The sequence below is a fragment of the Nipponia nippon genome, unplaced genomic scaffold (assembly GCF_047370975.1).
Source record: "Nipponia nippon isolate SJK-2023a ecotype South Korea unplaced genomic scaffold, ASM4737097v1 scaffold_7, whole genome shotgun sequence".
Lineage (NCBI taxonomy): Eukaryota > Metazoa > Chordata > Aves > Pelecaniformes > Threskiornithidae > Nipponia > Nipponia nippon.
The window spans coordinates 5,664,522-5,675,154 of record NW_028262391.1 but is presented as its reverse complement, the minus strand read 5'-3'; the positions used below and the strand labels follow the sequence as shown (position 1 = coordinate 5,675,154).

The following is a 10,633-nucleotide window of genomic DNA, read 5'->3' as shown; positions in this document are numbered from 1 at the left end:
GTAACACTGGTCACTGGAAAAAAAAAAAGGAAAAAAGTGCTTTTTATAAAAATCAGACTATTAAAGTATTGATAAAGGTTTTCTAAGGAAGTGAGAAATGGGTCTTAAGGCCTTTGCTGTTCTATATATCTGTAGCAACTCCCCCACCGCTTAACCCCTGTCCTCGGAAGGGAAGAGGTTTCATTCCAGGTTCGTATCTGGGAACGAGACCAGTGTGTATTCACCTAAGGGCGACGCAGAGTTGTGGCGTGAACATGAAGCTCTGCATTACAGGGTTTACATTTGGGACCATCTCAGAAATGCTCAACGCTGAGTGCCTGTAGACTTTGAACTAGCGTCCTGCCTGGATTGATTCCTTCAGTCTTTGAGACGGGAGGATGGGAAAAACGGAGAGGAGTGAAGCATTTCTCACTGCCCCTACCAGGCCAGTAACAAGGTGCATTCTCAATGGCTTTCACTGCCTCCTTAAAGTCGAGACGCGAGCTTTGGCTCATGTCTTCTTTCAGTGCCTGCGTAATTGCCAATTCTATTAGCAAAAATTGAACTCGCAGTCTTCGGTATCAAAAAGCATCTAAATTAAAGTCTGAAATGCTTTACCCGCTATCTCTGCTACAATGAGCTGCTAAGGAACACAAACTGACTAAGCCAGTGAGTTATTTAAACAGCTAAAAACGTACTCATTCCAAAAGAAATCAATGAGGAGCAAAGATTACATATAGCACTATATTTGAAATATTTTTCTAAACTTTTTGTGTGTGCGTTGTACTTTCAAGCAATATTTGCTACACAGAAAATGTTATTTTGATGCCTGTATGATGACATGAACCCAACTGTCCTTTCAGTCCCTCCACTGTAAATCACACACATCCCTACACACACCTCTGGGGAAAAAATATGCTTATATTTGAAAGAAAACCTTGTCCACAGTACACAAACTCAATATAAACACACATTTGTCCTTGACTCTCGAAGTGATCCGCTTTGGTCACGTCTGGTGAGTAATAGAGCTTGGCCACCAGCCAGCGCCTCCGTCCTCCCGCAGTGATAGAGCCAGCCTCGGGTGATAACAAGGGCACGTTCCCAGCTGATCTATGAGGCAATAAACACTCTGCTATCTGTAACGAGAGTACGCGGCAGTAAAATGCAGCACGGAGGGTACGGTACTGATACCAACCCCCCTTTGCCTTCTTCAGCTTGAACAGAAAATTGCTTCATGCTGTTCAGGTGGAAGGCTGTAATTACCCTCATAAAAGATGCACAAATAAACCAGTCACAAACAAATTAATCTAGTCACGCCTTACTACTACAGAGAAGTGTTTTATCAGTATTGTCTTAAACAGGATTATTATTTCTAATAGGTTGAACTGAATTTTGAACTGAGTTGCCATAAAAATGCTGTCTGCTGACAAATCAAAGGATAAAAGAGTAACTGCCACAAATACTGCTTCCCCACCAGCACTGAGCACTGCCCCAGCTTGCAGCAGTACCAGCCTTATGGGATATATGTTCTTATCAGCAGATATATCAGTGATATTAATTATATCGTGGCTACAGTGACCCAAATATATATATAACCATATGAGTGTCTCGTAACATCTGTTACCTACAAAGTACAATGACATCCTAACCTCAAATGATATTCCGATCTACAACGTGGGTGTGTAGATCTTACCACCTGAAGAAGCGGTGCCGATGCTTTTCCAATGAACAGCGCTTAAGATGTCAGTACTTACACAGAATTGTATGAAAGCCAAGGAAATTTCAGTTAAGCGCTGCATTGATAAAATTCTTTCCGTTTCTGTTTATCTATGGATTGGAAAGAGACAAACTGAACCAGATAGCAGAATTTACATCTCCCCGAGGGACCGCGATAGCAAGATTATATAGGACACAGGTGGACATGGCAAAGTTACAATCAGGGCAAACAGATAGCTGTCTTTGTGCCTATGGTAACTTAATAAGACTTTGCCAGATTGAAATAGGAGGTACAAATAATCAGTAACAATAATCTTTTCTTTGATTTTACCATCTGCTTTTAGAAAGAAAATAAAGGCAAGTCAGTCCAGTGATCCCAGCTGAAAAATTATAGGTTCAGTAGGCTGGTAGGAAGAAAAATAGACTGACCTTCACCAAAATAGAGGCCTTTCAATCCTGTCTAATGTGCAGATTACCAACAGAATTTAGTCTGTCTGCAACAATATTTTGCATAGTACAGCGATGTTTTATTGTCTGTAGGTTAACATTGACTTTCTACTCACCATGCCAAATAAAACTTACCTTTATTGAAAAGAATCAAAGCCATATCTACAATTGGAAAAAGCAACAACTCATTGGAAGGACACTGTAGAAAATAAAACAAACTCCATCACTCTAGATAGAGCCTTAAGTGCCTATGCGAGAACACAGAGGACGTTGGCCGTGTAGCGTACCATGAAGCCCGGGAGGACTGCCTGGCTCCGGAAAGCTCAGGCAGAAACTCAGTACTTGAAAGGTTCCCGAAAGTGTGCTGACAGCTAACAGAGATCCATTTCATCTGTTTGTTAGGCACCTGTATTTTGACTGTATCTAAACCAGTTCCCTAGTCTCCTGCTATGGTCAATGGCGCTTCAGAGAGCAGTTCATCCCACCCAGGTAAGCAAGCTAAGAACATAGTCGGCCTGTGCTGGTTGGAGACAAAACCTATGTTTGCTGAAGACAAAAAAGATAAAGGAAAAAAAGATCAAGACATCCATTAGATGATTGAATTTGGGTGAGGTGAAGGTTAGACCCAGGTCTCAATTGAAAACAATGTAATAATGAGTATTATTCTCGGTGCATTGCAAACATCACGGATTCAGAGATTCAAAGGGAGTTTTAGCTACTGATGAGCCATGATTACTTTGCAGGGATGTGTGACCAGCAACGGTATGTTCCCACCTTGCAGCTGGGAGTTATTACATAAAAGCTGTAAGTACTATAAATACACTGCAAAATATAGCGAGAGGTAGCACGCACCCTTGGTACTAAAAGGCATTTTTTCCCCCATTTCCAGCACATTGCCAATACATTGTTTCGAGCATGCTTTTGGCCATAACTGGGTATTTTCCTTGCTGAATTAATATCCTAAAAGGCACATAGAGATATTTGTTTTGAAAGTTTCAAAGGAGACAAAGACACAAAAGCAATCTATCTCTTTTTATTCCTCATCTCCCAGTGAACAACTGCTGTGTAAGTCATCTTTTCAGCTAACGCAACATCTGTATTCTTTGAAATTCTAAGTTTACAGATGAAATGTTTCCAAATTATGTCTCAATATTTTTCATAATAATGGTATAAAAATTTAGCAGAAAAGTGCTTTTTATAATTTCAGTTCTTTTGTGATCTTGAACAATTTTAAAGAGCTACTCTACTATAAAGCAGAGACCAAAGCCTTAGGAAGTCAATATTGTGGCTATCCTGTGCTGTAAACACCAATCCTACAATAGCCTGAATACGGACAGAGCCATGGCTTGAAACAGGATTCGTTGTGCGGAACCGGTGCCTTAGTTTGCAAGAGTTACGGTAAGGCATTTCTTCAACTGTGCTGCAACTTTTAAAGCAATATTCAGTGATGTGCAGCCAGACCTAAATCATCTTCCTGCACTGAGTTGCCAACCAGCCAGTGAGTTACCAAGCTTTGAGAAAATTAGACTTTGACAGATTTTTATCTTAAAAAAACTGAAGCAAACAATGCATTTCAACAATATATCTTTTCCTGCTGCTTCTTACAACGTCTACGGTACCTGTCCCAACATGTAACCATTATCGTCCTCTTTAGTACCATTATGATGACAGTGAAACCAAACTTCTAATTAAGAAGAAAAAAAAAAAAGCATAGGCAAAGCAGAAAAATGCTCTAGTAATTTCAGAGTCAATAAAGCAAGGAAGGAATATAGCAAAAGCAAATAAGACATAGGCAAAAAAAATGAGGTGACAGGAATTACTAAGTCACATGCTACTACGACTGAGTCACACACCTCCCACTATGGATTTTTTCCATCAAGACAGAGGAGGAGGCAGCACTGACAGCATCCCCCATCTTGCGGGCAGAGGAAACAGACAAAAATTACACGTTGCAGGTCATAAAGTAAGAAAGTAAGAGAACTGCGTGTCAGAGGCAGGATATGAACCAATGACATGATAGTTAAAAGATGTAAATTTTATCCAAATCCCCATGCTTCTGTGTGCACAATTCAATGCTTTGAAGGAAACTCCTCTGTCTTTCAGGTAATCCTATGCGTATTCAGCAATTCTGACACCTCCAGAATAGGGCAGACTGAGTGCTCTTACACAGAAGCATCTCTTTCATGTGCAATAAAACTAACGTACTGGGACATAGGAGATTCAGCATGTGTTATATAGATTGCTCTGGCTACGCACACTGTCTGGGATTGCAGGACACTGTCAGCTTGGCTTACAAGTTAAAATACTAAGCAACAGTATAGTAAGTAGTACTCCGCTACCTATGCAGTGGCATTGATAGGTACACGTGGCCTCTATTCCCTTTCGGGGGGCTGTAGGCATCCCTCCAACCCAATGCCTCGCTGTTTGCTCAATCACTGCTCCTAGGGCTTTAGAGATACCTGCCTATCTCCATGGAGTAGGCTAAGGACCGAGGGAAAATTCAGGTCACTGATATGTCCCCTCCTAGATCAATGCTCGTCTGTGCTTGAATACGTTCACATTGTATGCAAGGATTATTTTTTTTTCATGTATAACTGAGTTTTCCCTGCACTAGCCCAACATCATACTCAAACCCAATAAAAGAGGGTCTGTACATTGCCACGCACCAATATGTGCTTGTCCTAGGCTGATGTTCATTAATTTACACTCTGGCTTCTACAGATTAAAATAGCCCTTCAAAAGATGCAGTTTGGGGAAATATTGACAGTACATCTTATTTTAAAAGTAATATAATTCATGCAGCAATAATTTATATCGACAGTCATTTCAGATAAGATGTATGTGCCATTAAAGCTGGAAGGCATTTCACCTATTGGTATTCCAGCCAGGCATATTTCATGGCAGGAATCTATTTCAAAGGTGTTGCATACATTTGTTTTATCTAAGTGAGATTCAGGGAGGCTTCATCTTCAAGTTTTATTTACAAGATGGAAAAAACTGAAATAAGGAATTCCCTTGCTATATCATCCCTGCTGGAAACACTCGACCTTAGCTTTAGGACACTAATTTAAAAATGACTGTTCTTAAAATTTGGACTTCCCCTAGTTTATTCTTTTAAGAGCACTACCATTGCACCTGCTTTTTTCTTATTATAACTATTTAAAATAGGGCTATGGTTTTGTAATGCTACTTTTTAAAAGTCGAAATGGAAGGCAAGTATAATACATAGAAGACCTAGTAGACCTAATGCTCTAAGACAGAACTTTTGTACTCAGACAAGTCCTAATGTAGCATTAAGAGAAGCCTCTTTTCCAGGAAATGCATATTATTGTTACTATTTACTAGGGCTTCCCACTTCTCCGAAGTTATCTTCCTCTGAGAGCACTTACTATTAGACAAAGCCAAGAGTTTAATTCACATTAACCTCAGCATCAGCATTCTGGCTAATGGGGAAGGTCTAAGCGCATAAGCTTGATCTTTGTTACAAGACTGAGGTCAAGGCAGCAAGCACGAAACATTTAGAAGAGTTTGCCATTATACAGAGAAGGCTCTGCCTGTGAAGTACCACCAGATACCAGAAATACCTGGACTGGTACATTCGGTTTAGACTGCCCTATTTCCTACAGCTACACAGCATACACCCAACTTTCAGTGAGTATGTGCTACAATTAAGTCAGTCCTTTTGCCCAACCCCCAGGACAAGCCAGATACACAATGTTTTTGGAACCACATCTAGTGACTTTCTAAAGCACCACCAGAAGAGTTACGCAACAGCCCCGTCTAGCAAGCAAGCACCGCGCTGGGAACCACAAGACTGCTGCCTTGGCCAGCTCAGCGGCTGAACTTGTGCATTACTTTCATTAAGCTGGTGCTCTTTCCACTGCCACCCTTTGCTCTGCAGCACCGGGAACTCTCTGCATATGGATTTGCTGCTCGCATCTGCTGATATATATGATGTGTTTTATTATAGAGCTAGTAAATGAAATTGGATGTGTCAGAGCTGGCCCCCTCTGTAGAAGTCAGTTTGGTCAGTAAGTTAGAAAGAGGTTAGTGTGCATTCAGGTTAAAAATTAACAGCGTGGTATACTGGCCGGTTCTTTGTGAAGCTGGTATTTTCACCTGGAGCATATATGCCAAGGTCCAAGACTAAAGTCTCCTTAGCTCATGTGGTGGTTTGCAACATGACCAAATGTTCGAGAACATTACAAACCTGCTTAATGTTATTGCCTTTTAACGCACCAACATTTGAATAGACACTGCCGGTGTAGAAATGAGCAGGTTATGATCTTTACCAACATAGCTCACATTTCAAAATCTTGATCTTGCAGTGACAAATGTATTAACCAGTTGATGACACATCTCTAACTGATGAGTACTTCAGCTAAATGTCCTGCTTTGGTTTTCAAGAGTCTCATACTACAGAGGGCATGGCATGTTATAGGGACTGCTAGAAAGCTGCACTAAAGGGCAGCAAAAACCATTGAGGTCAGATCCTTGCATAGCTTCTGATACAGCCTCTCTCATTTAGCTGACTGGAAATAATGGAGCAAGAAAAGCAGGATTTCTGCCATATGTTGCACAGTTCTTGAAGCAAGGATTATATGTCATGGTTTATGTGTATATCAAGGGTTTTAGACGAGCAATGAAATCAAACTCCATTTTCCCAACAGCACTATGGCTTCAACATCTTTCTTAGCAAGGCAGTGGAAAACAATATGCTATTGTTTTGACATTTTGTATTTGGGTAAAACTGTGAGAGAAGCCAATACCTTGAAAGGCTAAAGGAGAAGGATGATCTTTCCTACACCTTTACGGTTCCACTTGTGCTCCCGGTTAAAAGCCTTGTCTCACTTGCATCCAGTGCCACAGTGCTAAAACTCAGCATCCCCATGACAACCAGTAAATGGTTTGATTTTCTGCCCACTGTCAGTCAGCAAGAAGATAACAGTAGATCCTGTGTTTGAGCTAATTACCTAGGGGAAAGCAGAAACTGTGATGAAATATAGTCTTGCTATATACGTCTTCATTACAATAATCTCATACATATGTGCTCTGAACTTACACAACACTAAAATCTGAAATGCAAATCACAGAGCAGTTGGCATCGATTTTTATTTCTTTCCCCCCTTTTCAATTCATTAAAAAGATTTCTGATCCCACGCTATTAGAGCTCCTGGGAAGACAGCTGAACCACTCCTTCAGGTGAAGCAGGGCATCAGCACAAATACAGCCACACGCCACTTACAGTCTGGGACACACGTCTAACAGAAGCTGTTTGGTGGTTAGGTGGATCTTCCTTATTTCTCTTGGATGACCAGCACCTTGAGTAATGAATCACCAGCCCCTGGAAAATGAAATTCAAGGAGACTGAGAAGACAGCAGCTGCATTTAGAATTCATCGGTAAGATCAGATTTACAAGTTAGGAGAAAGTTCATTTAAAATCCACCGTGATTGTTTCTTTTCTGTGCTTTGGTCAGTGGACACGAACTTGCTCAAAGACGACAAACTCCTACTATCGTTCGCTGTAAACTTACATCAGAGTCATGTCTGATCACCTTACTTCAGTCCAAAGTCAAGAAGTCATCTTGCAATGCATCAGAAAGGGCCATTTCTAATTGTACTATCACAGTTATAGCCCTATTTTCGTAAAATAAAACTGTGTCAGGCACTTGATACTTAATAAGCATCATAACGATTCTTCTACATGTCAGCTCATGACTGAGCCACTGCTTGTGTAAGATGCTTCATGCTTGCTCAGTGTTATTTTCATCTCACAAGTAAAACACACGGCATCGTCCATTGCAAAAGTAACTCAGGAATTTTTCCTGGAAGTAAATCCATAATACCTTCCAAATTCTTGTCACAAAAGTTTCTCACTATTTCTCTGAACTTTTAAAAGACAAGACCCTGTACTTCTTCATAATGCAATCCAAACCTAAAAAGAGATCCTGGTTCTCGCAGCCAGTGCGTACAACTAAGCTGGAGAAACCTTATACCATAAACTAATCGTAACGCTTAAGGCCATAAATATAATACTAATCTATTCTAGCAACAACTGGTCAAAACTATCAGAAATATTTTCTTGTATATTTGTAAAAAAAATTTCCTCGAAGCGAGGCAGCGTGAAGCTACCCTTTGGAAGGTCTTATTTAATTACTTAAACCTATTTGAGAAGCAATATACTTCATACTTACCACATTACAAAGACTGCTTCTGCCCTTAAAAACATCTCAAGCAGTGCAAATAAACTCTGATTATAAGCAAATTTCCTTTTAACATGAAATTTGGTATTTTCTTACACATTTTAAGTTCTCTGCCTATTATTGAAGGATACTGAGAGGGTAGAGGTTGCTCAGAAAGGAAGAGGAAGAGGAAAAAAGAAGAGAGATTCTCTCATATATTAAGAAAATATGCACTTTCTCAAAAATATGCTGGAAAAGTTAAAGGGGAAAAAACAGATCATGGGAGCTACCATGACTCACCACAAATCACTAATTTCAAAAGGTTTTATACATACATGCATATATATATACGTAATGCTTTATGAGCAACTAGCAGAATCAAGAGCATTGAACAGTACAATCACACAAACATGAAAGGACAAAAATGTAACAACAAAAAAAAAATTTAAAAAAAATTCCAAGGCCACTACAGTGAGAAGCAACTTGCCAGAGTTAACAGGATAACAGGAATAAGAGGAAAACCAGGGGAAAATGTTGGTTCATTAGAGAGAGAGTAAGACTTTAGCAATACCAAGAAGGCCGAAGTGTTCAATGCATTATTTAATTAGTCTTATTAAAGATGTCAAGGAGGTGGTTACCACCAATGGCAGAAGGGTAAGAGCTCTCCCTGGAATAGGTCAGATCATAATTGGACAAGACGGATGTTTTCAGAGTCTGAGCAGTGAACCTGAAAAATCTCAACAATTCTCATTGAGGAATCATGGAAAAAAGCACAAGAGCAGGAAACTGGAAAAGGCAATTGTTTTCCCTGTCTGCTAGAAGAGGGAGAAAAGAGGTGAGAAAAGAAAAGCATGACAGCATTACTTCCATCCCAGAATAAAAATAATCAGGAATAATATAATCATATTAGTGGTAAGCAGCCAAGGGTAAGACGAGCAGAGCTGTGGCCATCACTCACTCATCAAGAACAAAGCATATCTCATTTCCTTGCACAGCAACATAACAGAAAGCAGCAGTTAATTTCGTGTGTCTTCATTTTAGGTAGGCATTCTCCTAATTAGTTGTCCAGATGAAACTATTATAGGAGAGAAGCAAAGCAGGTGGATAGTCGTCGTGATTTACTACTGAAGTGGGAGGGCGTGCTACGTCACGGTGTGTCAGCAGGTGGGCAGGAGGTCTGACGCCCTTCGGCAACTGCATTTACCGTCTGGATGATGGAAAGGATCTGGTGACGCAGATCTGGGAGGTACTACCTGCCAGTGGAGACAGAATTAGAAATCACAATAATTTTAGCTGTTATTCTTTTACAAAACCCAGAAGTTAAGGATATATTTACGTATCTGCAGGACTTGTGAGGCGTTAGAACTGGTAAGGCTTCCCCTGCAATTCCAGTCCAGTGCTGGAGAGAGGTCCAGAAAAGCTACAGATCAAGGAGAGCAACAGGGCATAGCTACGTGATTATTTTAGCATAGAGGGAGCTGAGGAAAGATGAGATCACAATCTCCAGCTACCTGAAGGCTGTTGCACTGTGAGAAGGGAATAATCTGTTGTCCGTGACGATGGCAGGACAGGCAAGCATCAGGGACCTCAAACTGCAGGAAGAAAAATCTAGTTAGACGTTAGAAAAAGCTTTTTAAAAGTTGGTGGTTTTGTTTTTTCCCCAGGAGAACGTAGGTCTAGAATTAATTATTTGAGGAATTAATGAAGACTCCATCACCAGAAGTTTTTAATATATTAGGACAACTTTTAATGGCACAGGGCTGCCCTCTGAGACCCCACTTCTCTGTGCCCAGCGTCCGGCAGGCAGAGGCTTATGATCAACTCATCCAAGGTAATTTAGACAAGGAGTGTGAGAGAGGAGTTCATATCTAGTGATAAAGAAATGGGGAAAAAAAATTAAAAAGATAAATTAAAAGAACTGACATCCAGAAATGTAAGCTCTGTTGCTGACTATGTCACGATTGTCAGATAAAAGACACAACAGACCCAGAAACCGTGGTTGTACCCCAATACGAGAGAAAGTCAGAAAGGTGGGGAAATTGGTTTAGGACTGGACAGTTATGGTTACAGCTCCAGACAACTTCTAGAAACTAAAGTTTCATTATTGCTCTTGCGAGATTTGATTACCAAAGCAGTCAAATTCAGGATTTACTTGACCTAACAAGCATTTCATAGCAAAGCCAGCAGACCGGTTACTTCTGTGAAGGCTCACCTATTCAAGCGTACCCATGGCCAGCGTGGGAGCAGTTCAGGACATGATCACTTGGGATGGCGAAGGTAGCATTGAATTTAGCATGAATTCTACGCC

The 10,633-nt window shown here is 40.5% G+C and overlaps 1 long non-coding RNA gene across 1 annotated transcript; it reads right to left on the bottom strand.

Annotated features, from left to right (window-relative positions):
- Positions 1-961: 961 nt before the first annotated feature.
- Positions 962-9,537, bottom strand: LOC148050771 (uncharacterized). Its single transcript, XR_015700503.1, has 6 exons — positions 9,284-9,537; positions 7,388-7,486; positions 6,912-7,115; positions 2,278-2,341; positions 1,734-1,806; positions 962-1,115 (listed from the first exon to the last, which is right to left on the bottom strand). It is a non-coding gene; the product is annotated as an uncharacterized LOC148050771 (long non-coding RNA).
- Positions 9,538-10,633: the final 1,096 nt, after the last annotated feature.